The sequence below is a fragment of the Cervus elaphus genome, chromosome 18 (assembly GCF_910594005.1).
Source record: "Cervus elaphus chromosome 18, mCerEla1.1, whole genome shotgun sequence".
Taxonomy (NCBI): Eukaryota; Metazoa; Chordata; class Mammalia; order Artiodactyla; family Cervidae; genus Cervus; species Cervus elaphus.
This window is the reverse complement of record NC_057832.1, coordinates 78,386,953-78,414,558: the sequence shown is the minus strand read 5'-3', so window position 1 is coordinate 78,414,558 and position 27,606 is coordinate 78,386,953. Positions and strand designations below refer to the sequence as shown.

The window sequence follows — 27,606 nt, the reverse complement described above, 5'->3', positions numbered from 1 at the left end:
GAAGTTAAACATAGTATTATCCTATGATTCAGCACTTAATACTCCTAGGTATATACCAAAAGAATTGAAAAAAGTATTCTAACAAAAACTTGTACAAGAAGGTTCACAGCAATGCTATTTACTCACAGTAGCCAAAGGTAGAAATAACCCAAATGTCCATCAACTGATGAACAAATAAATTACATACCGTAAATGATAGGGATCTGGATGTTTGTGCCTCCCCCCAACCCCTCCATCCAAATTCATATGTTGAAATCCTAATGCCCAACGAGATTGTATTAGAAGGTAGGGGTTTGGAGAGGTGTTAGGTTCTGAAAGAAGGGCAGTAATTCCATTCATGAGGGCTCTTATGAAAGAGACCCCAGAAGTCCCCGGCCCCTTCCACCTTGTGAGGCTACCATAATAAGCCTGCCACCCAAAGAGGGTACTCTGACCATACTGACATCCTCATCTTGGACTTCCAGCCTCTAGTCCTGTGAGGAATAAATTTCTATTGCTTATATGCCATCCAGTCTGTGACATTTTGTTAGAACAGTCCAAACAGAATAAAACAGTGTATTCACACAATGGAATTATTATTCAGGAATTAAAAGGAATGAAGTACTGACACATGCTATAACATAAACGAACCCTAAAAACATTATGCTAAATGAAACAAGCCAGATATTTAAAAAAACACACACACACCACATATTATATGTTTCTATTTATATGAAACATCCAAAGCAGGCAAATCCATAGAGACAGAAAGCCAATTAGTGGTTGTCAGGGGCTGGGGGATTTGAGGAATAGAGTTCAGCTACAGGGTTTCCTTTAATGGTGATTAAAATGTTCTGGAAGTAGTATATTGTGAAAGTACTAAATGTCACTGAATTATATACTTGAAAGTGGTTAAAAAGTTAATTTTATGTTATGTATATTTTACTCCAATTTTTAAAAATCCCCTTCTGTTTTTTTGAGGGGATGGGGTTGGGGAATTTGTTCTACCAAAGGTTTCTGGAGACATCTTCTAAAAAAAATTACATGGTATAACAGAAACCATGGGGAAAAGCAGAATTTTCCATATCATCTATTAGTATATTAGTAAGGGTTTCCCTGGTAGCTCAGCTGGTAAAGAATTCACCTGCGATGCAGGAGACCCCAGTTTGATTCCTGGACAGAGGAGCCTGGTGGGCACGACTGAACAACGAAGCACAAAACTAGGACAATGGTCATTAGGTGAGTCCATACTACTAATTGCCAAGCACTTTAATATGGGTTCCCCACACAGTGTCTCATTTCATCAAAGTCTGATGGCATGGATGTTATATGTATTTTACAGGGGAAAAAGCCAAGTTTCCAAGAAGTTAGGTCACTTGACCAATCACATAGCTGGCAAGTGACTGAATCCAGGCTAGATGCCAGGCCTATAACCTTGGTGCTGGAAATCAGCATGCCTGGATAGCCAGGGCTGGTGAGAACAGCTATTGCCCCATCTCTGGGACCTAAGAGAACTGAGGAGCTGAGCTAGGAAGACTCAGGAGGGAGCACATAAGCAGCCAGCTCTGAAGAGGCAACGCTCTATCTTTTCCACAGTACTGATCTCCAAGATGGCGGGTATCTCTGGTGGGGAAAGGGACAGACCAGGACAGACGCAGAGACCCCTTTATGAAATCGAGTCCCCTGAAACTGAGTTCCATGCTGAACTGGTAATTAATCTCCCTATCCAAAACTTTATTCCCTTTCTTGTTTCACAACTGTTCCTCCTCAGGATTGAAGAGTATCAAAGTAACAAGGCAGGAGCCTGTGGAGCCTTTCCAGGAAAGACCAAGTTTCTGAGACTGTTACGTCACTTGACCAATTCCCCATCCCCATGTCCTCCACCTGCCTCTTGTTTATAGGAGAAACTTGTTTATATAGAAACGTGTTTTAGTTTCCCAGGTCTCCCCTGCATCTCAAAACACTGGCTCAAGAGTTAATGATTAGGAAATATGATGATGTAGAAACAAAGAATGGCTCTTGGGCCAGGAAACTGGTAACAATTTAGACCATAAACCAGCGTAATCACTCAACTTCCAGTTCCATGAAAGATATAAAGGTCTGACTCAGACCTGTTTTTGCTGAAATCAGGACCCCACCAGATGAAAACTGCAGACCATAAGCATGGAGACCCCCGACTGGGTTGAAACTAGAAGACTGGTGATGCTGGAAACTTTACCTTGATACCACTCAGTATAAGGACTGTGCACAAGCTGAGTACACACCCCGCAGTCCCCTCACTTTCACTGTCTTTAAAACCTTTGTCTCTCAACTGGCAACTTGGAGATGATCTTAGGACATTAGTCCAGCATCTTCCCAGGCTGCTGAGCTCCCGAATGAAGTAATCTTCCCTTTTCCACCAACTCTTGTCTGTTGAGTACTGGCCTTCTGAGCAGGGAGCAGTTGAACCTGGGTTTGGTGCAGCCTCACCTGGTTACATTTACAAGTGGTTGGCTGTGCTGCCCCCAGCCACCCCTTCAGCTCTTTAGAGGGGAACCACTGCCTTCATCCACAGCCCTGAGTTAAGGATGACTAACAAGTTTAGGTTTTGCCTTCAGACTTTTATTTAACACACTAAAGTTCAAAAAAATTCTACAACTTTCCCAAGCATATTAACAATAATTAAAAATTTTTTATATCTAATTCATTTGGTTCTTAGTAAATTACAAAGAATTATATAGCTGTCCAGGAAGAAGCTAGTTAAATATTACATCAAACTTCTGGTTAATTGTTAAATACTCAAGTGTACTATTCCTTTCACTAACACTTCTAAAATAATGAATATGCCAAGGTCATAAAATAAAACCAAGACAACAAAGAAAAACATCAAAATCTCAGAAAATAAGATAAAGGTAGCTGTAAGTCATAGAACTCAATTCCCATGTTGCTTTTATAGAGCTTCCCTACAAATCTATGTATTCATCATATATCGAATCCAACAATCAATAAGACTAAAAGCAAACCAACACCAGCTTCCTGGGAAGTTAGCTTTACTTATGGGGCATGACTAATTGTACCTAAAGTTAGAAGCAAATGCAGCCCAGTTAAAAATGACAAGAGAGGCTGTTAAGATATATCAACAGTGTATTTAAAAGCAGTGTTGGCTGTTGCTATTTAAGAAAAAAAGAAAAAGAGAAACCTGATGGGAACCCCAAATGATGAAATGTTTGTGGGGGCAGCCATTGCTATGACAACCGGTTTCACAGTGGATGAGAAATGCCAACAAAGGGATTCCACTTATGTGTGTTTTTTTGTTTTGTTTTGTTCTGTTTCAAGGCTGAGATTCTAACAGGGAGAGCCTGGGACAAGGTGAAGTGTGACATGTGCAGAGGGACAGAAAAGCACACTTAGTCCATAAAATAAGAGTCAATTCTGAAACTGCCAAATCAGAAACACCATAATCCTGTCCTAGAGTAGAGGCATCTGATTCAAAGAGTCATCTTTATCTTTTAACCCTGTCAAATACCATCTTGCAGGCAATAGCTACTAAGGCCAGAGCTGTGAGTAAGCTAAATCCATTACTCATTGAAATTGGAACTTTGAGTAAAGACCTCTGAAGGTACCATCTACTGTGGCCCCCACCCCTGCCTCCTCCTCTTCTGGGTAAAAGAAAAGGTGGGAATCCATAACCCTGCCCACATCCACCCTTGGGTGAGTTTGAGATGATGCCTAAGGAAAGAGATGTCTAACCTCATCAGAAATTCAGTCAAAATTACGAGGGGCAGCTTAAAGGACAAAAGAAGTCACATCCTGGGGAAAGGATATGCTTAAATCAGGGCAGAATAAAGAACGAAGGCAGTAGTAGCCCCAGACTAAGGTACCAGAGGAGTAAGCTGGTTGCGTGGAATGAGGCAGCTATTGCCTCCAACTTAGGGGACCCTGCAGGCTGGCCTGGGGATGGCCGGGGCAGGGGGGAGGGCTCAGAGGTGGGTCACCAGAGGAAAGACCTCGATGAGAGTCCTTACACAGAGGACCTTGACAAAGGGGAGTTACATGAAAGTCTGGTGTCATCTACTCCAACTAGCTAAGTAAAAGGGCAAAGAGAAAGCCCTGTAGGGAGACACACTGGCCAGCGGCCAGGCCACAGATCCAGTGGTATAAGTCTTGAAGAGGAGGGTACACTTGAAAAACCCTGGTGCTTTCGATCCCCCCATGGACAACCTCTAACTCAAGGCTTGAACAAAATACAAGAGTTTCCTTGCTCATAGACTGAGAACAACCTTAGGACAATATTTCCCCCTTATTATTCACTGAGTCAACTTACATAAAGTGAACAAATCTTAAGTGCACAGACAACCCTGAGAGCTTACATTTTATATTTGCAAATACTGACATAACCACCACCTGGACCAAGAAGTGGAGCATATGTAGCCTCCCCACAAGGCTTCTGCACCCTCTGGCCCTTGATCTGCTTGGTGGGGAGCTGGTTCTTCTGCTCCTGCAGGCACTTGTCAACATTACCCCAGGGACACAGAGCTGGGACCTCCCGAGCTTGCTAGAACAGGAAATATGACGGCTCCTGTGCCTTCTGGCTAATACAAGTGTTTGTTGTGCAACAGAACTCACTCTGAGACTCACTCACATTTCAACAAATCACCTAGTAGCCAAATCCAATAGGGGTAAGAAGCTCAATGCGTTTACGTCAATTCAAAAATGTTCCTCTTGGGCCTCTGGGATGGGCTTGGGTCCTCTCTCACCACTGCCACCCATCTGGACAAGCAGTGGGGTCAGGTCTAAGTGAAAATGGAGCTCCAGTTACAAGTCCACTGGGCATAAGATGTGCAAACATATGCCGTCCCGAGGCTCAATTAGGGAAGAGAGAACTCCTATTTCTACCAAGAAAGGGGAAGAATAAAAGACCAAAGCGCTGTCAAGCAATTTGGCAACGAAGGCTATTTTAAGACCTATTTTAGAAATTTTCACTAAGAATAGAATGTACAGTTTGGGAAAAGACACAAAGAAGAGATTCACATCAAGACCTACGTGCCTTCATGAAAAGATGCTCAATATCACTAATTATTAGAGATATGTAAATCAAAACTAAAATGAGGCATCACCTCACAACTGTCAGAATGGCTCTCATCAAAAATAACACAAATAACAAAAGTCAGTAAGGATATGGAGAAAAGGGAACCTCCATGCACTGTTTGTGGGGATGTAGTTGGTACATGCTAAGTTGCTTCAGTCATGTCCAACTCTTTGCAACCCTATGGTCTGTAGCCTACTAATTTGGTGCAGCCATTATGGAAAACAGTATGGAGATTCCTAAGAAAACTAAAAAATAAAATTACTATATAATCCAGCAATCCCACTCCTGGGCATATATCTACACAAAAACATAATTCAAAAAGATACATGTACCCCTATGTTCATAGCAGCATTATTCACAATAGCAAGACATGGAAATAATCTAAATGTCCATCGGAAGATGAATGAATAAAGATGACGACACACACAAAAGAATACTACTCATCCATAAAAGAATGAAATAATGCCATTTGCAGCAACATGGGTGCAACTAGAGATATCATACTAAGTGACGCCAGAAAGAAAAGGACAAATACCATGTATCACTTATATGTGGAATCTAAAATATGGCATAAATGATTTTCTTGTTCAGTCATTCAGTCATGTCCAATTCTTTGCGACCCCATGGACTGCAGCACACCAGGCTTCCCCAACCTTCACCATCCCCCAGAGCTTGCTCAAACTCATGTCCATTGAACCTACGTATGAAACAGAAATAGACTCACAGACATAGAGAACAGAGTTGTGGTTGCCAAGGGGATGGGGCAGAGATTGACTGGGAGTTTGGGGTTTGCAGATGCAAACTATTACGTACAGAATGGATGGGAACTATATTCAATATCCTGGGATAAACCATAGTGAAAAGAATATAAAAAAGAATGTACATATGTATATAACTGAGTCAATTTGCTGAACAGCAGAAATTAACACAACATTGTAAATCAACTATGCGTGTGTGTGCTCAGTCATGTCCGATTCTTTGTAACCCCATGGACTATAGCCTGCCAGGCTTCTCTATCTCTGGAATTCTCCAGGCAAGAATACTGGAGTAGGTTGCTATTTGTACCCCAGGAGATCTTCCTGACCCAGGGCACAAACTGGCATCTCTTGTGTCTCTTGGATTGGCAGGCAGTTTCTTTATTACTGCATCACCTGGGAAGCACTTCAATTAAAAAAAATTTTTTTTTAAAGACTTATGTGCCTTGAAAGGAGCTAGACATGGGTTTAAACTGGTGCTCCCTTACTACAAACTCTGTTCACCTTGATCAATGTATTAACCTCTCTGATTTTCAGGGTTTCCTTATGTAGGAAATGGGGAACTGTGAGGATTAAATGAGAAAATGAGGATAAAGAGCCTGCCCTGAATGCAATAGACACTTAACAAGCTAGTTTCACATCCTCCTTACTTGACTTCCTGGAAGTGGCATATGCACCAAAGATACAATCCTATACTCCTCTTGCAACCAAAAACAAATAAGCACTCTACAGAATGTTGAAACATTTTTGTCTTTCAATATATTAACATTTCCCCGAATCTGTAACACAAGTGTGAAGAGATTTTTTAATTGTCAAAGCAGCATGCTTACTTTGGGATAAGCCATACATGCAGAAAGATTAAAGCCACATAGTTCATCACCACTGGCTGCCCCCAAAAGCAACTAAACTGGTAGATCTGGAATGGCAGTATGTAACATAGCCATTTATTGATCTATTAGACCTGAGGGTCTGCACTCACACACTTGGTCATGTTTTGCTTGAAAAACAGGGTTTGCTTCCAGCCTTGGAAACAACTCCTATGAAGACCAGATGGCATACAGTTTCAGTTAATTTAGAATTTCCCAGTAAGATATGCCAACTAGAGAACGTTCTTTACCACCCAGTTCAAGGATTAGCCACCGCAGTCATTGACCTTCAACATACCATGAAAGGATTTCGGGGTGGAATCAGGAATGAGGCACTCTGTGCTCTGAGAAAACTGGCAGAACAGGCCTTTAGATAGCTAGATATTTTCAGAAGAAATTTTATGCAGGCAGTTTCTTGCATCTTTCCATACTTAGAAAAGTATTAAAACCATTAACTAAGATATTTGTTCCTCATGACTGGCAGCAATACCCTGCCAAGATGTGTGCTTGATTGCATGTACCCCTTCTCCAAAATCACATACCTACTGAGCTATTCTCCCAACTTCTTCGAAGCAGTCTTTAGGGCGATCTGAGAGGCTGTCTCTCAGGCTACAGCCCTCAATAAGCACCCAAATAAAACTAGAACTCACAGCTTTCATGTTGTATGTTTGTATTTCAGTTGACAAATATATGGATAAATTATGTACTGAAGTAACACCAAAATAGGTATAATGGAATGTCCATTTCTGGTCTTCATTGGTAAAAGAAAATTATTCAAATCCTGCATATGCATCTTTTTGGAAATGATACCTTCTGAAACCTCTTGATTCCCAAAAATGCTACATGATCAAAAGTAGGGCTTTCATTATTTGATTGTAAGCTCCAAAATGATCAGAGCTTTCCAGATGCTAGTTCTAACCACAATGCCCTTGGACAGCTGGCCCTGGCTTTCTGTGTGTGACGCTGGCCAATCTGCGGTAACTATCTGTACTCTGGACGGCTGAACTGATCCAGGGAGGCTGACATCTGACTGTCCCTGGGGGATGAGTCCTGCATCTCAGAGGCAAAGGAGTTTCCACCCCTTCTACCCTAATGGCAGACAACCCCTCCACAAACATTCTGTGCTTGTATTTTCTCTGTCCTAGACCCACTGGGAGGACAGGGGTCTAGAGGTCTAGAGATGCAAATGCTTACTTTGTCACATTAAAACAGAATATCCATTTCCACCCCCTCCCAATCCATGAAAAAGCACATTATCTGCCCTTTGTGATCCACTTCTTCAGAGAGGAACATGTTATTGCGCAGATCTCAATCCGGCAACAGAAATGCATAGGAACACAGATTTGAAATGTGGCAGCTTCCATGAGACAAAAACCTTGACAGTGACACCAGGTTTAAGTTTTGTTCAAACCATTTATCTTCCACCACTGAATAAAAAGAATGAAAAGCCTCAAAATACTAGTCAGTCACTACACAGAATCCTGGAACCTAGGAGTGAATTCTAGCCCAACTTTTTACACAAAGCAAGAATTCTGTCAGTAACATTGCTAGATCATTTTTTCTTGACCATTTACCATAACAGAAACAGGGCACCCCATGTTACTTTTTGTTAAAAGTGCCTTTTCACTTAGAGTTGAACTTTGTCTCACTAGGACACATGGGTCCTCCATCTGCACTCCATCACTAAAGAGAGCAAGATGAACCACTTCTATCACCTTAACACGCATTGGAATGACCATCACTCCCACTCCCCACCCAGCAAATCTTTTCTTCCCCAAACCAGTCACATTCACATCAGCCACTTCTTATCTGATCTTCATAATCACAGGTATCCAATTCTGATTACACTTCAATTTGTCTGTGCTTCCCTGAAAATGGTGCCCAGATCTAAAGACAACTTCCACGCGTGGTTGCTGAGAGCAGGAGAGAAGGAAATAATCATCTCCCTTGCCTTATATATACTGCAACTGTTAATACTGCCTCACTTCATCCTAGCTGGGGACACCCACTCTCTTCCTAGCACGCACTGTCCTTATAGTTCTCTAGGACTGTGATGTGATAGGAACTGTGAAGAAGCTGGCCTGCCTTCTTTCTGAGCAGGATTCCTTACTTCCTTCAGCTGAAATTCAGGACTTGATGGTTCTTTATTATGATTAATTATCCCATATTAGTTTTGAATCATCATTCCAGCCTATCTAGATGTTTCTGGGCAGTGACTGTCATTCTGTGTGTCTGGCCAACTTTTCCTTTGCTGTGCCATTCAGAGATTGCACAGGTGTGTGAATTCTGTCCTCACCCGAGTAAATCACATGGGAGATTTAATAAGAAGAGTGTCCAGGGCACTGAGATTTTCTCCATAGCTTGATGTTAATTTTTTCATTAATTAACATTTCGGGGACCAACTGTGCCAACCCACTGCAAATCCCCATAACTGTAGAGTCATGTCTCATTTCTCAAAGTGCCCAGATCTACCTTCTTCAAAATCTCATGGATCGTTGTTTAAAAGGCAGATTTTGGAAGCCACAAAACCTTCTTTTATTATCCAAAGCTTGTGGGTTTTCAAAAACTGAGCTCAGACCAGGAGCATCAACATTACCTGGGTGTTTGTGAGAAATGCAAATTCCCAGGCCCCACCACAGACCTGCAGATTTGGGAACTGAGGGTGGGGCTGAGTCATCTGTTTTCAGCAAGTTCTCCAGGAGATTCAGACACACAGGTGTAAGGACCACTGCTGTAGGTGAATACTGCATCTCTGGCATAGAACCTTGGGGCATCCACTGTACTTTCATCAGGAGATTGGAGGAGACCCTGAGCCCTTTTCTAAGGAAGATTCTGTCCTGTTTCTTAGCTTCTCCTTTAAGCCAAGGACAGCAAAAGCCAGGTATATGTTTCCTGTCCCCACTCTCATGCTTAAAACACTCCCATCATGGTGAGTTTTCTCCAACAGATCTCCAAAAACCCAGAAGACAGTTGGCTGGAAAAATCCTATCCTGCCAAGGTCCACATGGGTACAGGGGGGCAGGCAGAGGTCTGTGAATCCCTTTATCCTGATCAGGAGCCTGAATTTCAGAAGACAATCACTGTGGTCTGGTCACAAGAGTCACCACCCACAGACTTGTCCTTGATCCTCAACACAAAGCAGTTCTACCCCTCCAGGCTCTTGCCAAACATTATGACCTTGAACACTGTACTGTCCAGACTTTATAGGCAATGAATCTCAACTCTGACTGCACATTAGAATTACGCAGGGAACTTTCTAATATGCTGATGGGCAGGCCCAGATCTATCATATTGCAACCTGGGGTGGGGGTCAGGCTTTTATATTCTAAAACCTCCACAAGTGATTCTGATGTGGAAAAAGAGTTGAGGGCCACCAGCAAATAATCCAGAAATATAATTTGTACACCCAGCTCAAGCCAGATCATCAAATGGATGAGCTGATGGAACTGTACTATTCTGATCTGTGAAGAATTGCTTTCCCTGCACTGTCCTCTAGACTTAAGCCCCTGACCTGCAATGAAAGAGATCATATCTGTAAAAACAAAGAGCTAAGCCAACAACCCACCGAGGATACTGGGAAATTCTGTAGAGTAGTGTAATAATTAAGACTACAAGCTCTGGGGTTTCCCTGGTGGCTCAGTGGTAAAGAATCCATCTGCCAATGCAAGAGACCCAGGTTCGATCCCTGGTCCAAAAAGATCCCACATGCCGGGGAGCAAGAAGGCCCTTCCTTATGCCTGTGCCCTAGAGCCTAGGAATCAACTACTGAAACCCACATGCCCTACAGCCCACTCTCTGCAATACAAGAAGCCACTGCAATGAGAAGCCTGTGCACCACATCTACAGAAGTAGCCCCTACTTGCCTCAACTAGAGAGAAGCCAGAGCAGCAAGGAAGACCCAGCATGGCCAAAAACAAACAAACAAACAAACAAAATTAGGGGGGAAAAGACTACAAGTTCTCGATTCAAAATGCCTGGGTTCAAATCCAGCCTTAGTAGGTGGCTTTAGGCAAGTTTTCAGCCTCTCAAATCCTGTGTTTCATTTGACAGTTGGAAATAAAGCATTGCCCCAAAAGGGCTGTTGGGGTGATTCAATGAGTTAATCCATATAAAAGCACAGAAAAGGTAAGGGGGCAGTCATTTCTGGATGAGTTACTACAGAATGTTGTGGTCACTGTTGTGACAACACCATGGTGGTTGCTTTTCTCTTTTAAGGAGAAAAATAAAAAGGATATATACAAATATCTATATTCCTAGCACCCCAAATTAATAGGTCTCCATCCTTATCTGCATTAACATATCTATCATTTTTCTTAACTTTTAAAAATTGTGCATAATAAATACTATCATACCACATGTTTCTTTCTGCAGCTGGTTTATTTTCACTCAAAATTATTACACACATACACATACACTGGGCTTCCCTGGTGGCTCAGATGGTAAAGAATCTGCCTGCGATGCAGGAGACGTGGGTTCAATCCCTGGGTTGGGAAGATCCCCTGTAAAGGGGAATGGCTAACCACTCCAGTATTCTTGCCTGGGGAATTTGATGGACAGAGATGTCTGTTGGGCTATTCTGATGGGCAGAAATGTCCATGAGGCTGCAAGAGTCAGACACAACTGAGCAACTAACACACATACACACACACACACACCCGAGTTCATTCCTACCACATAATTCCATGATATGATTTCACCTTGTTTGACTTATTCTCCTTTAGGTTGTTTCTGGTTCTTTGCCCTCAAGAACAGTGCTACAGGATCTGCTTCTTGGGAGGCTGTGGCCTGACTGTCTAAAATAAGCGGAACTGCTGTATCATAAGGTAGAACTAGTTTTAGTTTTACCAGCTATTCCATATTGCTCTTCCAAATGGCCATACCAATTCACACAAGACAGAGGTTTCTTTGAAGGACCTTTATAAGAATAGGCTATATATTCAGATCTCAGTATCAGAATGCCTCTCCTAAGTGACCAGCTTGTTATAGCTTTTAGTCACTGAGAATTTAAACATAAAAACATATGCCTCTTTATTTGGGGCATGAGGGTGCATGAATCAGATTCACGGCAGCACTGGTGAACCTCAGTGGCAGAAGAAGAGCCTCTCCGTGTGCTTGGCTTACCTTCATTGTCCCTGTGCTCCAATTCTCTTGACTTCCCACTATTTCCTGTGTAGCGTGTGTGTTCTTAGAAACCACTTCAAAGAGTTGGTGAAATAAGATGATGTTTAAATAAGTCATCTTTTTTTTTTTTTAAAGCTAGAAAGTTGTACAAGCTGCTGCTGGGCTGTTGGCAAGATGTTCTGACAGTGGATAGTTTTCTTCCTACTGTAGGCTGCCTTCCAAGGTATCTCTTTAGGTGAGCCCTGGCCTCAGCTTGACAGTTGCAACTGCCTCCAATGTCTGCAAGCGGGAAGGGAGGAAGAGACAGACAGATGATGATTCTAGTGCACAGAAGTGGAAGACAGCGTGCCAGTGACGAAAGGAACAGGAGATTGGGAGAAACCTGAATAGCCATGGTCCTTACTAGTAGCCTTCCAGAGGTTTACAGATGGACAATTCAGAGCTGGCAGGATGTCTAGGAGAGAGTGCTTACAGGCAGATGTGGAGAAGGAGGTACAGGTTATTTCCAAATCTTATGAAAATTCCATGTCAGACACCTAAACAAATCCTAGGCTTCACCAGAAGAGAAGCTATTGACTCAGGCCTTAATTTTCTACCTTGCTCATAAGGATATCACAAGATAGATACCTTATCAAACATTTCAAGTAGACTTTTCATAGGTCTGACATCCTTAAAAAATAGGAAGAGCTTGCTATGCATAAACCCTCTCCTCTGGCAATACTGACTGGCTGCCTTGATGGCCAGGGCTTGGTTCCAATGCCGAGCCCCTACTGCTGGTCACATGTCCCCTAGTTAGGCAGCTGTCTACATGCTCTGCTGCCCTAACCTTTCTAGCCCATAGCCTGGTGGACACACCTGGATTTATCACTAGAACAGGAAGCCTACTGCTTACTTCACGAGCAAACTCATCATTCCCTTATGCTGATACCTGTGCTGACTCCCCTGATTCTGATTAAGACAACCACTCCTCTCCTGGTTCAACCTCAACTTTCTCTCCCAGATCCCCCAATTCTGCAGATTCTAGCTCTGCCGAGACCCTTACCTCCTCACCCCAAAACTTGTTTTCCATTCTTTCATCCCTATAACCACCAATCCTTTTTAGACCCCCATTAGGGGGGTCTCCACTTTTTCTTTTCCACCACTTCAACCTACCTCATGTTTTCCTGGCTCAGTTCATCTTTCCAGAAAGATTCCAGTGTCTCTTCTCTACTCCAAATTCCCACTGGTCACTGAACTTGCTTAAAAATCCTAAGCCCTTCACAAGGCAGTGAAATTTATGTGAATTCAGACTCTGGTTCTATCTACCACCTACTGTGTGTTACTAAACTACTGAGTTGTTTTCTCATCTGAAAAAGGGGCTGAATAATCATACTAAGTCTTTCTGAAGACTGTCTGAAATAATGCATGTCATGCACTAAGCACCGTACTTGGCAGACATCACTCAGTTATATTTTAGTTTTATTAACCAAACCTCAACTGTAAGATCTCACACCTGCATACCTAACATTGTATACTCTCCTGCAGTTACACCACCCTGCCTTGGTTCTTAGGCTAGTTCTTTTCTGCAAAGCACACTTCTAATCTGATGTCTCTCTTTCATCTACGGAAATTCTCCCCACCCTCCAAAGGACATTGCAAGCATCATCTGTTCCATGAAACCTTTTCTGAAAGCACACCCACCCCTGGTTTTGTTTCTCTTTTGAACCCCTACCTTACTTCTGTGCCTCCAAGTATGTCATAAGTTGCCCACACTGTGAGATTACTCTTTGCAACCTGACCACTAGATGTTAGATCTACATCATGATCAATGACTGAATTTTACTCATCTTTACACTCTGGGGGAAAGCAACTTAAAGATGAGTAGCCATGACAATCGAGCCAGACTGAATATCCTTCCTTAATCTGAGTTAAGAAGGAAAAAGTCCTCTGTGTAAGCATATTGATTTATTTCCAAGGAGCCACTCTCCTTCCCTCTTCACTAGACTTATTTGGGATTACATGTATATTTCAGAACGTTTTAGCTATCCCTTTCCTTTTGAAGTCTCTTTACCATTTTCTTTGGCCACAGGAGAGATTATTTCTTTCTTTGAACTGTTTGAAATGTTTGTAGCGTACAGAGCTCTGCCCAAAGCATGCTTCTTTGGGGATTTAATCTCCTGGTTCCTGTCACTTTATATCACTGGACAATTCTGTTTATGGGTCAGAAAGAAATCCAGAGATATCGTTCCTTGCATTATTTTCTCAGTCATCTTAAAAATTAAATGATCAGCAGAACAAGTCAAAAGTTTATAAGAAGTTAGCAGAATAAAACTTCCAGTGGGTTTTACCAACATGTTTGGCACCCCTTCTAGAGTTGGGCTTCCCCGATGGCTCAAATGGTAAAGAATCTGCCTGCAAAGCAGGAGACCCAGGCTCGATACCTAGGTTGGAAGATACCCTGGAGAAGGGAACTGTAACTCAATCCAGTATTCTTGCCTGGAGAATTCCATGGACAGAGCAGCCTGGTGGGCTACAGTCCATGGAGTCACAAAGACTCGGACATGACTGAGTGACTGATGCTAAGAGTAATAATCTCTGAGGAGAAAGTAGCATCCATAAGCTGTCTGGCAATCCATAATACTGACCCTGCTACAGCAAACTTTCTGTGGTCTCTCTTATCCCCATTGCCCTCACCTAGAAATCTGCCTTTAGGGCCTGGATTTCCATAGGCCTGCTTCTTAAAGCAAAATATTCCCTTCTAGAATACTATCTTCATCATTACAAACATCCTAACATTCCTGGTGAGACAAATTAGATGATCAAATCAAGGCCCAACTTTTAATGTTCACTTTGCTTAGTCCTCAGAGGCTGCATCATGGCAAACAGCTACAGGTGTGACAAGCACCCTGCTTCCTGGTGTTTTTTAAGTGAATTACTGAAGTTCTCTTCCTTGGCCACTGGTCTTCTCTGAGCTATGCCTATTGTTCTCTACTCAGTCAGATTTCAATGCTTTTTTTCTTTCCATCAAATTGCAGTTGAATTCTCTTGATCAGGTTAGCAAACATACACACTGATCCTTACAGATGCCAAAACCTTTCCCTGCACATCAAACCTTCTTTATCAACACTGTCTGTGTTATAGCTACTTGCACACTTTCTGCATCCTTTTCCAGCTCATAGTCTATCCTCCTCAAAAAGTAGGAATACCACACATCCCCCTGCAGACCTTCTGTTTCCTACCATGACTTCAAAGCACCAAGGATACATTTGTGGTTTCTTTGGACAATTTACTGTATTTTCTTAAAAAACTTTTTTCTTTTGTATTGGAGTAGAGCCAATTAACATTGCTGAGATAGTTTCAGTTGCACAGCAAAGGGACTCAGTCATACACATACATGTATCCATTCTCCCCCAACACCCCTCCCTTCCAGGATGCCATATAACATTGAGCAGAGTTCCCTGTAATACACAGTAGGTTCTTGTTGATTATCCATTTTAAAATATAGCAGTTTGTACCTGTACAGTTTACATTTCTTTTATCCAAAGAAATGAACAGGGTGATGGTTTATAGATCTGAAATTTTGGCAGGTTATCATGCATGCAAGGAGAGATAAGAAAGCCTTCTTCAGTGATCGGTGCAAAGAAATAGAGGAAAACAAGAGAATGGGAATGATTAGAGACCTCTTTAAGAAAATTAGAGATACCAAGGGAACATTTCGTGCAAAAATGGGAACAATAAAGGACAGAAATGGTATGGACCTAACAGAAGTAGAAGATATTAAGAAGAGGTGGCAAGAATACACAGAGGAACTGTACAAAAAAGATCTTCACTACCCAGATAATCACGATGGTGTGATCATTCACCTAGAGCCAGACATCCTGGAATGTGAAGTGAAGTGGGCCTTAGGAAGCATCACTACGAACAAAGCTAGTGGAGGTGATGGAATTCCAGTTGAGATATTTCAAATCCTAAAAGATGATGCTGTGAAAGTGTTGCACTCAATATGCCAGCAAATTTGGAAAACTCAGCAGTGGCCACAGGACTGGAATAGGTCAGTTTTCATTACAATCCCAAAGAAAGGCAATGCCAAAGAATGTCCAAACTACCACACAATTGCATTCATCTCACACGCTAGTAAAGTAATGCTCAAAATTCTCCAAGCCAGGCTTCAACAGTACATGAACAGTGAACTTCCAGGTGTTCAAGCTGAATTTAGAAAAGGCAGAGGAACCAGAGATCAAATTGCCAACATCCACTGGATCATCGAAAAAGCAAGAGAGTTCCAGAAAAACATCTATTTCTGCTTTATTGACTACACCAAAGCCTTTGATTGTATGGATCACAATAAACTGTGGAAAATTCTGAAAGAGATGGGAATACCGGACCACCTCACCTGCCTCTTGAGAAATCTGTATGCAGGTCAGGAAGCAACAGTTAGAACTGGACAAGGAAGAACAGACTGGTTCCAAATAGGGAAAGGGGTACATCAAGGCTGTATATTGTCACCCTGCTTATTTAACTTATACGCAGAGTACATCATGAGAAACGCTGGGCTGGATGAAGCACAAGCTAGAATGAAGATTGCTAGGAGAAATATCAATAACCTCAGATATGCAGATAACACTACCCCTATGGCAGAAAGCAAAGAACTAAAGAGCCTCTTGATGAAAAGAGGAGAGTGAAAAAGTTGGCTTAAAACTCAACATTCAGAAAAGCAAGATCATGGCATCTGGTCCCATCATTTCATGGCAAACAGATGGGTAAACAGTGGAAACAGTGACAGACTTTATTTTTTTGGGCTCCAAAATTACTGCAGATGGTGGCTGCAGCCATGAAATTAAAAGACACTTGCTCCTTGGAAGAAAAGTTATGACCAACCTAGACAGCATATTAAAAAGCAGAGACATTATTTGCCAACAAAGGTCTGTCTAGTCAAGGCTATGGTTTTTCCAGTAGTCATGTATGGATGTGAGAGTTGGACTATAAAGAAAGCTGAGTGCTGAAGAAAATTGATGCTTTTGAACTGTGGTTGGTGTTGGAGAAGACTCTTGAGAATCCCTTGGACTGCAAGGAGATCCAACCTGTCCATCCTAAAGGAAATCAGTTCTGAATACTCATTGGAAGGACTGATGCTGATGCTGAAGCTCCAATACTTTGGCCGCCTGATGTGAAGAACTGACTCATTTGAAAAGACCCTGATGCTGGGAAAGATTGAGGGCAGGAGGAGAAGGGGACGACAGAGGATGAGATGGTTGGATGGCATCACCAACTTGATGGACATGTGTTTGGGTAAACTCCAGGAGTTAGTAATAGACTGGGAGGCCTGGTGTGCTGCAGTCCCTGGGGTTGCAAAGAGTTGGACACGACTGAGCAACTGAACTGAACTGATAATGCATGCCTTGGCTTATCATTCACCAATATCCATTTTACTTCTTTTAATCACAGAACTCTCAAGCTTAGCTGGGCACAAGCTCATCTAATCAGAAGCTACATTTCTAGCTTTCCTTGCAGCTTGGTGGCCACCAGAGAGATGTGAGTAGAAGCTGTGTTAAAAAGAGCATACCCCCCAACCTTTCCTCATGCCTGAGGGCTGAGAGATGGTGACAACTGACCCAGAATTGAAAGCCATTATTTGAGGATGGCAATGTCACTGTACCAGCCCAGGAATAACCATACCTGGACAGTCACAGGAAAGAGAAATAAACTTCAATCTTGTTATTTGGGGGTCTCTCAGTTACAAAGGTTTATTGCAAACAATACAGGCTTTAAGAAAGTAGCATGCCTTACAATCAGGAATCTTGGGCCACCTTTGTACCCCTCAACAGGAAGTTGCCAACCATATCTATGATGGTCAGCTTCCTGGGCCCAGAAACAGGAACCCCTGAAACATTGGCAGTAAGAATCCTTACTGTTTGACAAAACGGAAAAGCCACTGTTTCCAAGTTCCCAAAGTATATTATCTTCTCCTAAAGCAACCCCATATCCTTCAGTAGGCCTTGGGGTAGAGATGAATCCTCAAATCACTTCACCTTCTCCAGAAGGACATCCCCCTGCATGTTGTATTTATCCCCAAACAGTCCTCAGAGCCATTCTAGAACTGAAGACTTAATGTTCTGGGTGGAGAGGGGTGAGTCCATGGGGCATATGACCATCCCTCCACTCATGAATGAGAAAATCAGAAACAGGCTGAGTTTCCTTCTCTTTCTGCTATTTAGCCACCCTGACTTGCCTTTCTCTGTCTCTAGAGGAAGAAACACTGATGGATAAAGGTGGGCTAGTAAAGGAAATTATCATGAAAGACAAGAGGCTGACTGAGAACAGCCAAACTGATGAAAATTCAACTTAATATCTATAAAGTACCTACCTAGACAGTATATTAAAAATCAGACACCTTTGCCGACAAAGGTCCATAGTCAAAGCTATGGTTTTTCAAATAGTCATGTATGGATATGAGAGTTGGACCATAAAGAAGGCTAAATGTCAAAGAATTGACGGTTTCCAACTGTGTTGTTGGAGAAGACTCTTGAGAGACCCTCAGACAGCAAGAACATCAAACCAAACAATCCTAAAGGAAATCAATCCTGAATATTCATTGGAAGGACTGATGCTGAAGCTGAAACACGAATACTTTGGCCACCTGATGTAAAGAGCCGACTCATTAGAAAAGACCCTGATTCTGGGCAAGATTGAGGGCAGGAGGAGAAGGGGATGACAGAGGATAAGATGGTTGGATGGCATCACTGACACAATGGACATGAGTTTGAGCAAGCTTCAGGAGATAGTAAAGGACAGGGAAGCCTGCTGTGCTGTAGTTTATGGGGTCGCAGAGTCGGACTGAGCGACCGAATACCACCACAAAGTGTCCATAGCTCTGCTAACCCCAAATGATGGAAACAAGTGACCTGAAGCTTAATCCAAGGAGGGAACCACCCTGGCCAAGGACATAAGGTATCTGTAGATGAAACAAGTGAGAACACAGTTCAGAGTGGACTATCTAGGAGGTTTTGTGGACATTTCACAGGGAAGAGTTCAGTGAAGCTGACGTTGTGAACTGTTAAAGAGGTGTCCTGAGGGGAGCCTTAGAGATGTGGACAGGACATGACTAGGTAGAGAGGAACATGGGGCGTGGGGAGGACACCTCCCACAGGATTTCCCAAGCCTGGCTGCCTGGCAGGATCACCCTGAGGAGCATCTACAGACTACCAAAGTCTGGCCCCACTCCATACCTACTCATCCAGATGCTCTGGGATGAGGCCCAGGCAAGTTCCCCAGGTGACTGTGATGCAATGTGTGGGTTGAGAACCACTCCCTGATCCTGCATCCAGAAATGATAGAAAGATTTACTCCACAGAACTGTCTTCTTTTATCTTAGCATTTCATTTCATTTCAGTATCTAATGTCAGACCAACGTCTACTGCATCTCATTTGTACCAAATTAAAATGCAGAGCAGGATGTGACTTAGCAGTTTAAAGGGTAAGAAGAGAGAGCACCTCCTAAGAGCTTAAAATAACATCTTGTGGTTTGAATTTTATCAGTGGGTGTTGCGATCCTCTCTTAACTGACAACTGCTGGCGGAAGCAGGGTAGATTTTAACAATTGGCAACCACAGACAGCATTTCATTACTGATCTAAAAAGACTATCAGTTGAGTCACTATAAAATGTGAATGTGAATTTTTTAAACTTCTATCACTCATAAAAATCTACTAAAGTCTGTTCAGCAATGTAAACATTAAGCTAACAATGACTAATACTCCATCAATGTTACCTGAATGCTCTCAAATAACAAGAAACGAAATACCTAGTGGTTGTGGTTCAGGTATCAGATGTACACACTTCAAGCTGTCTGTCCCCCTAACTAAAAATAACCCAAGGACTGAGATGCTAAGCTTCAAACAAATTCTATAAAAGGTATTTCCCAAGATATTATGTATATATTTGGGGAGCATTGCTGGGGCAATAGTAAACAATCTCTTGTAAAAGGCTGGAAACAAAAGTCACTAATTTAGCAAATGTAGGTGGGGAGGAAAAAGGATATAGGAAGTTTTCCTCTCCTAGGGGATGGACTACTGCAAGAAAATGGGCATGAGACACTTTCAAACCAGTACAAACTGAAAGACAGTAGGAAGGAGACACAGAATGAAAAGGCAGAGAAAACGGGTTTTTTAAAAATCGGGGTGGTTATTGGCAAACTAAAGCTAAAAAGGCGAGCAAAAGGTAAAGCGCCTCTGCCACTAATATTAACCGTGAAGGTTGTTCTTATCCTCCAGTAGAGTGTGTATATCAGAAGCAATTTGAAGACTGTGTCTAACTCTAGTTTTTTGTAACTAGCACTAAACTCAACATGTGGCAGGTTATTTGTTTATCAGACTGATGCTCAACACTGAAACAAACAAAACAACCCAATTAAAAAATGGGCAGGAGATCTGAACAGACATTGTTCTAAAGTAGCCATGCAGATGGCTAACAGGCACATGAAAAGATGCTCAACATCATTAATCAGAGAAATGCAAATCAAAACTACAGTGGCATCATCTCACACCTGTCAGAATAGCTATCATCAAAAAGAACACAAATAAGAAATGTTGGCGAAAAGGGAACCTTCATGCACTGTTGCTAGGAATGTAAATTGGTGCAGCCACTGTGGAAAACAGGATGGAGGTTTCTCAAAAAACTAAATACAGAACTACCATATGACCCAGCTATTCCACCCCTGGGTATATATCCAAACAAAACAAAACAAGAACACTAATTCAAAAACATACATGCACCCCCAATGTTCATAGCAGCATAATTTACAGTTACCAAGATATGGAAGCAACCTAAGTATCTATCAACAGATGAACTGATGAGGAGGTGATATATATACATATACACATATATACACAGCAGAATACTACTCAGCTATTAAAAAAGAATGAAATTTTGCCATTTGCAACAACATGGACCGACTTGGAGGGTATTATGCTAAATGAAACAAGTCAGACAGAGAAAGATAAATACTGAGTGGCATCATTTATATGTAGAATTTAAAAAATAAAACTAATGAATATAAGAAAAAATAAACAGACTCACAAATATAGAGAACTAGTGCTTACCAGTGAGGAGAGGGAAGAAGGGAGAGGAATGATAGGGGTAGGATATTAGGAGGTATAAACTACTATGTACAAAATAAATAAGCTACAAGGATAAAATGCACAATAGAGAATATGGCCAATATTTTATAATAACTATAAAAGAAGCATAACCTTTTAAACTATGAATCTCTATATTGTACACCTGAAACTTATATAATATTGCACAGCAACTACACCTCAATAAATAAATATAAAAACAAATAAAACCAAAACCTGTGTCCCCTTCCTCTTGCTTCTAGATTTTATCTCAGAGACAGGCAAAGAAATATTCTAAAGCATCCATTTATCACACTGAAAAAATTCTGTAGAAAGGTGGATCCTAATTGATTAGGAGTTTGCATTTAGTGAGAATGTAAAGAAAGAGTAATAATAGAAAGTACAAATAAGAAAATCTAAGTCAAAAGTGAGATGTAAAGTATCAAAACTCCAGTTGAATTCCATCTGGTTAATTTTTGAAATAATTTTCAGCAACCAGGACCCTGCTCTTCACTTGTTTCCTCTACATTATGCATTCATTGTAGATATCAGTTGAACCAGGGGTTTAGCACACTGAAGGTGTTTCAACACACCGTTTTGCATTTAGACAGCATCTATCATCAAAGAAGTCCCAGTACTATGCAAATGGAAACTCCCCCATATCACACCCAAAGGCAGAACAGCCCCAGCACTGAACAATGACAATCATACCTCCTGAAAATGAGACGAGCCCCAGACCGCAAGGCTTATCAATGGCTTAAAAGGAGCTGATGCCAATTCTGAATCATCAGTACTGAGTGAGGAAGATGTGTTTTCTAAAGACAATGGCACCAAGATGTATCTCATCCCAAAGCTTGTCTTACAAAATAACGCTAACATTTCTCTATACATTGGTAGGGTCTGTTGAACCTGAGTAGGCTTGTGACCACAGCTGAAGCAATGCTTTCTGACTTCCATGGCTCTGTTAGAAATGATAATATAGCTTTCGCTTGATGCTCTCTCTGTCAGGATGCTCACCCTCCAACTTAGCCATCATGATGTGAGGACAGCAATGTGGAGAGAACACATGGAGGGGCTCAACTGGAAAAGAACTGAGACCATTCCATCAGCTGATGGCATCAACTCCCAGACATGTGAGTGAGCAAGCCTTCAAACATCAATCTTTGTGCAGCCCCAGAGGACACGGAGCAGACGAGAGTCCAGCAGTCCCCACAGAGTCCTGTTTTAATTGCAGATTGGAGGGTTAAGTAAATGTCACTGTCTTAGCCCACCAAGTTTCAGGGCCGTTTGTTATGCAGCATTAGGTAACTGAAACACTCAGCAGAAACTCTAGGCCCATCTTCAGGCTAGTCAGGTGGGAAGCATGAGAACATAGGGTCAGAAAGACCAAGTTCAATCAGCAGTAATGACCAACAGGCTTCTCTGACCAGAGCATCCCACCCCTGTCACACAAGTCAGATTTGGAAGAGGGCTCCTTGGTCAGCAAACCCAGACCTCACTCAGAAAGTCACTTATGCAAAACACACGATAGAGTTTATGGGCCAATTAGCTGATCCGGGTAGGTATGTGCCTGATACTGGGGAAGAGACCACAAATGGAACACTGAAAATCCCATACGTAAATGGCCACAAACCCCTTCAGAACCCTTTAAATACACCTTTTAACACAGACCTCAAAATCCCCACTTATCACTTGGCATTTCTCTTCAATAGCTTAAGCAGTGGTTGGGAGCGAGTTTTCAACTGGCAACTGAGCCACAAAGAAATTGTCCCACTAAGGCCATGGGGTCAGTCGCTGTGGGTACAAGTAGGACAGAACCCAGGACTGTACATCAAGAACATCCATTCAGAAGGGGAAGAGGGAATTAAAGTAAAAGCCCTAAGTATTTAAATATTTCTAAAGAGCAGTTTTATTGTTAAAAGAGTCGAAATCTCCAGTACTATGGATCCTTTGGAAAGGACACTGATGAAGTCTTGGACCCTGGCCAGAGTCTGGTTGATTCCGCAGTGCAAAGATCTAGTCTCAATCATACACGGGATTCCCCGGACGCTATCTGGTGCCCAGAAACCAGAGGATGCCAGCAAGGCAGTAAGAAGAACAGAGTTTCATCATCTGAGTTGGAGCAGAAGAATGACTGAAAGCAGTGGGAGGGCGGCAGAAAAGACAGGAGAGCATTCATTAAGGCTGTAATGAACACTGAATGACTGTGAAATAGAAGCTCAGCATCTGAACCAGAGCCAGCCAACAGAACTTGGGGTGCTGTCTGACATCACAGCCTCTAGTCAAATGTGGGTACTGAATTAAGTGCAACTGAGAAACTCAATTTTAAATCTTAATTAACTAAATAATTTAAATTTCCATAGCCACATGTGGCTGGTTGCTGCCATGTCACACCAATACAGCTTTAGACCACACCATTCTAAACCTCTTATTTTCTCCCTCCTTTCCCTTAGCACAAAGTGAGAATACCCTGGGATATTTCTGCCTCCTGAAGCCTTCCAGGTGTGTTCCCACTCCAACCAACTCTGAAAAAATCAACAGCTGGTAGACAGCTGAGTCATCACAAGCCTGGTGCCCAACACTTTTTAAATGTATTAAGTCATCTGGGAAATTTTCTTCCCCACTCCTTCCATTGTTTGGAGGCAATGAATTAAAGAATGAAAGAGGCTATTAGTTTTCTACATGAGGTCAGCAGGGATTTTTAAGTAATAAGCCCAGCTGCAACTTCCAGGTACTTCAAACTGTGTCAGTACCGAGATTAGTTCCTTCAACTCACACAGGTTCCATGGAAAATCATTAGGAGTGTTAAAAAAAGATGTGTGAAGTTCATGTGTCTTTTAGGAAGGGCTTAAAACGGCAGTTCAGTTTAAAGAAAAGAGTCTATGACACGAGGCAAAGGATCATGTTTCAAAACAGAAGAAAAAAGAATTATCAGTTCAAACACTTATCAGATGCCAGTTTGTTTGGCATCTGATATTTACCATTGTCTACTATCTTCAGATGGAAAAAGAAAAAAACCCTCCATCCCAGGCCAGCAAAGTACCTTTTCACAGAGAGTGGGGAGTGAGGGGAGAAGCCTTTTACTTTTTTTGTTGTTGTTGCCTTTTACTTTTAAGGGGATTCCACACAGTTTTGCAGTCCTAGGAACAGCTCCACAGAGCTGCCCAGTAGTAATCTTTTGGCCTGGGGGAAAACTGTTTCTTTAGCGAGGAAATGAGAAGTTCACTAAGAAAACAGCTAATTTCCCAACATTCAAAAGTTCCCATAAATTAATATTCAATTACCAACTCAAACTTATTGCCCAATATAGGTCTACCATTTCAGGCAAACAGATATTCTTAAAAGTTCCCCATTAAAACAGGCATTCTCATAAATCACTCATGTGTGCTAAGTCTACTTCAGGTGTGTCTGACTCTTTGCAAGCCTATGGACTGTAGTCCAGCCAAGGTTCTCTGTCCATGGGATTCTCAAGACAATGAGTATAGCCTCTGTAGGTGAAAATTTAGCAATAGAAAAGTTGTCTTTCAAAAATAAAGGCAATATGGAACAATTCCCAAAGATAAAACAACTTAGGAAATAGGGCTTCAAAAAGCCTTTTCCAAAATAAACTCAACGATGATGAACCCCACCAAACATAAAATTATCAAGAACGATAAAACCATGGGGAACAAAGAGCAATGGTTACTAGTATACTGATTGGATTAAATAAGTGGGGGAACAGATAGGGGAGGTAGAGCCATGAAGCGTTAAAAGTATTTGTTGTTGTTCAGTCGCTAAGTCATGTCCCACTCTTTTGTGACATCATGGACATAGCCCACCAGACTTCTCTGTCCATGGGGTTCTCCAGGCAAGAATACTGGAATGAGTTGCCATTTCCTTCTCCAGGGGATCTTCCTGGAGCAGGGATCAAACCCACAGCTCCTGCATTTGCAGGCAGATCTTTTTTTTTTTTTTACCACTGAGCCACCAGGAAACCCTACATTACAAAAAATAAATTCTAACAAAATGAAAATAAAACAGATGACAAACATTTGATATCAGGGGAGAGTTGCTGGGCCAAAGAATTGGATTGTTTTTTATATACATTGTTTTAGCTCACCCAACCCATTCTCACTCCCAGACAGATATCTCTCTTCTGACTACGGGAACTGATCCTCTTGGGATAAAAAATTACTCTTCAGCAGCCTGGTTATTTCTTTGCCTTTTGTTAAATTGAAGTAAAATAGAATAATTTACTTTTAAAACCGTGTTTAACTTGAGCTCAGTCTTATACAATTATTTCTGCCCATCATTTATCCTCCCTCTATACATCTCTCTCACTTTACACACCAGCCAAGCCTGAAATTAATGCTAACACTTGGTTAGTTTCTGGTTGAGATTTTGGGGTAATATTTTAACTTTTCCTTTGAGCTTTTTTTGTTTTGTTTTGCTTGCTTTTTAAAAATAAGAAACACATGTAACTGAAGTAAATATAAAACAGCAATTACTTTCCTGACTTGATACCAGACCACCTGACCTGCATCCTGAGAAATATGTATGCAGGTCAAGAAGCAATAGTTAGAACTGGACATGGAAAAACAGACTGGTTCCAAATAGGGAAAGGAGTATGTCAAGGCTGTATACTGTCACCCTCCTTATTTAACTTATATGCAGAGTACATCATGCCAAATGCCAAGCTGGATGAAGCACAAGCTGGAATCAAGATTGCCAGGAGAAATATCAATAACCTCAGATATGCAGGTAACACCACCCTTATGGCAAAAAGTGAAGAACTAAAGAGCCTTGATGAAAGTGAAAGAGGAGAGTGAAAAAGTTAGCTTAAAACTCAACACTCGGAAAACTAAGATCATGGCATCTGGTCCCATCGTTTCATGGCAAATAAAAGGGGAAATAATGGAAACAATGACAGACTTTATTTTGGGGGGCTCCAAAATCACTGCAGATGGTGATTGCAGCCATGAAATTAAAAGACACTTGCTCCTTGGAAGAAAAGCTATGACCAACCTAGACAGCATATTAAAAAGCAGAGACATTATTTGCCAACAGAAGTCCTTCTAGTCAAAGCTATGGCTTTTCTAGTAGTCATGTATGGATGTGAGAGTTGGACTATAAAGAAAGCTGAGTGCCAAAGAATTGATGCTTTTGAACTGTGGTGTTGGAAAAGACTCTTGAGAGTCCCTTGGACCGCAAGGAGATCCAACCAGTCCATCCTAAAGGAGATCAGTCCTGAATATTCATTAGAAGGACTGATGCTGATGCTGAAACTCCAATACTTTGGCCGCCTGATGTGAAGAACTGACTCATTTGAAAAGACCCTGATGCTGGGAAAGATTGAAGGCGGGAGGAGAACGGGACGACAGAGGATGAGATGGCTGGATGGCATCACCAACTTGATGGACATGAGTTTGAGAAAGCTCCGGGAGCTGGTGATGTATAGGAAGCCTGGCGTGCTGCAGTCCATAGGGTCGCAAAAAGCTGGACACAACTGAGAGACTGAACTGAATGGTTCATTTCCTAAAATGGTTGCCTGACCTGTGCTTCTCTTATTTCCCCAACACCCCCAATCTCAGACTCTGACTCAATATGCTCACTAGCCCTCTTCATTCTCTGGTTGTGCCTCAGCTTCTGGAGAAACATGCTTCAGCCTGAGAGAACTGTCCTATGTCACACCTCCCATAGTCATCAGGAAAAGGGCAGGCCTCCCAAGAATGTGGGAAAATGCAGATAAGTAAAAATCGCAGGGCTTGGGTCTTTTAACTAGAGGTGTCAATGCAAACTATTGACACTGGGAATCTCTTCTGTGCTGTTGTGACACATCAGGGATGGCACACCAATACACACAATCTGGATTTACTGGAAGTGAAGTTATCTATACCACAGACATCTTCAATACTAGGTATCTATTTATGTGTCCCTCCCACTTCTCTCTTCCTGTCTTTCTCTCTATTATTCTCATTCTCACACACTCTCTCTCTCACACTCTCCCCCTCTTTCTCCTGCCACCCTCCCTCTGGTTAAAAGAAACCCTCCTTCTCTTTAAAGGAAAGTCAAATAAACAAACCCTATTAGATGACCTGGCTTCCCAGGTGATGCTAGTGGTGAAGAATCCACCTGCCAATGCAGGAGACACAAAGCAGGTTTGATCCCTGGGTTGGGAAGATCCCCTGGAGTAAGAAGTGGGAACCTGCTCCAGTATTCTTGCCTGGAGAATTCCATGGACAGAGGAGCCTGGTGGGCTACAGTCCATGGGTCGCAAAGAGTCAGACATGACTGAGCACACATATGCACACACATTTAGATGACCTGGAAGAAGAAGGAAGGTGGGTGTTTGGGTTGAGGGAGGGGAGATGGAAGAACCATTAGAATATAGCATAGCTACATCCATATACGTAACTGCACACAGTCCGTTCTACCACACAACTCTAAGAATCCATTCCAGGTATGACAAGCTTATCTGACAACTCAGAACTAGGTAGTTGTTCATGTTTTTGTTTATTCCATGGCAAAAGTCAGTGGTCTTGCTTGGTGTGGGTCCCTGTTCCCCTACCTCTTTCTGTCCTCTATCTTTCAAAAGGTATATCAGAGCAAAAGCTGCAGAAATCAAATTTTACCTGTTCAACAGATCATGGATTATTAGGCACCACATAGACCAACCTAAACAAGTAAGGAAATGGCAACCCACTCCAGTATTCTTTCCTTGAAAATCCCATGGACAGAGGAGCCTGG

General features: G+C 42.0%; 1 protein-coding gene across 3 annotated transcripts in view; it reads right to left on the bottom strand.

Annotated features, from left to right (window-relative positions):
- OSBPL3 (oxysterol binding protein like 3) overlaps positions 1 to 27,606 on the bottom strand; it is a 196,348-nt gene that overhangs the window by 98,344 nt on the left and 70,398 nt on the right. The gene's annotated exons all lie outside the window — the stretch shown is intronic.